We start from the raw sequence: 2,019 nt of genomic DNA on the forward strand, positions 1-2,019 counted from the left end.
TAGTGTGTGTGTATGTGTGTGTGTGTGTGTGTGTGCACTTGTTCAACAGATGTTTATGGAGTATGGAATTCATTATGAACAGAATGCTCATAGTTGTGAGCGCATGACGATTTTTATGCAGTTGCTAGGGTAGTCTGGGTGGTTGCTAGGTGTTTTCATCACATTTGTCATTAGAGTGATTGCTTTAGATTTAAATGCATTTATTCATTTAGCAGACACTTATCAAAAGTGACACAATTGAGGAAAACAACAAGCGATTCAAATAAACACAGGAAGTGCTTGCCTGAGAAACCACTGTGACGTGTGGAAGGGCTTTTCTCCTGTAAGGTCACCGGAGGTCATACGGCATAGAGTGCAGAATGATCAAATGAATGTAGAGTAGCTCTGATCTTAAGATGAGACATGTTTGAGTTCATATCGAGTGTTCTGAGTGAGTATCTTAGCAAATCTGTGCAGTCGATGACATTGTTGAGATCTCTTCTGAATCTCCACATGTCTGATCACTGCAGGAGAAACATCCGAGAAGCATTTCATCTTATCCTCCTCATTTAATTACATGCAGTCTAGGAGAAACAACTGAGATATCAAAGAGATCTTACAGGAAGTGCTTGTGGCTACAGTGAGCTACAGGACGCTTCTTTTCCTCGCTACAAACAGCATTATCAGTAAGATGTGCACTCAAGTTTAAATAAATAATAAAAAATATGTAGATGTACACAAACATTTAATTTTAATTTATTTATTCTTTTATGTAATATTTATATTAGATTAGTAGAAATAAAATAGCTAAATGAAAATGATAAAGTGCTAAAAGTTTTTAACTAATTTACTAACACTAAAACTGAAATAAAATAATGCTATATTGAAAAAAAAAAACATAAAAATGACAAACAAAATTAGATATTTTGCCTGGGCAACTAACTTAAATAAATTTAAACTGAAGTGCTAAAATTACTATTAAAACTGATATAAAAATGTAGAAATATATATTAAAATCAAAACTATAAAAATTGCAAAAGCACATAACAAAATTATTAAAACTATACCGAAAAGCTAAAACGACTAAAAGCTAAATACAAATATTAAGAAATAATAAAAATGATTAAACTATACACTAAACTAATAAAAAGTTAAATTACTAAAATTAACTAAAAATTACTAAAACTTAAAATTGTTTCCAATAATTGAAATTAGCCTAAAATAAAAGATAAATATTACATGAAAAACATCAACTTAAAAAAACTTTACAATTTTTTTGAAATTTTGCGAATATTTTAAAACAATGGTATTGAAATTAAGCTCAAATTAAATATACCGAAAAACAAACTTAAAAACGTTTGCCTGGCAACTAACTAAAATAAAATAAAGTGAAATATAATATTAATAATACAATTATAAAAACCTAATAAAAATAGCAAAACCACATAACAAAATATCCATTTGCATCTATAGCATCTGAAAAAGGTGTAAATGTAGATGTAACTGCGTATGTTTCTTGAATCATTCTCTGCTCATTGTTCATAAACACATTTTGTTGTGTGTTTGTGAGTGAGACGAAGGATGCTTTGGGGCAGTTTCCTCTCTCTCTCTCTCTCTGTTTACACTCACGCTCACTGACTCACACACACACACACACACACACACACACACACACACACACACACACACACACACACACACACACAAAATCACTCACACACACACAGGTTTACTTTTGTGAAAAGTGGGGACTCTCCATAGGTGTAATGGTTTTTATACTGTACAGACCGTATATTCTATTGCCCTACACCAACCCTACCCCTAAACCTACCCCTCACAGGAGACTTTCTGCTATTTCAGATTTTCAATACACTCCATTCTGTGTGATTTATAAGCGTTTTGAAAAGTGGGGACATGGGGTAATGTCCTGAAAAGTCACCTTCTCCTTGTAATACCTGTCATACCTTTGTCATTATACACATTTATGTCCTCATTTGTCTCAAAAACGCGCACACATACACACACACACACACTCACACT

Source organism: Sinocyclocheilus grahami, unplaced genomic scaffold (assembly GCF_001515645.1).
Source record: "Sinocyclocheilus grahami isolate Dianchi unplaced genomic scaffold, SAMN03320097.WGS_v1.1 scaffold692.1, whole genome shotgun sequence".
NCBI classification, from domain to species: domain Eukaryota; kingdom Metazoa; phylum Chordata; class Actinopteri; order Cypriniformes; family Cyprinidae; genus Sinocyclocheilus; species Sinocyclocheilus grahami.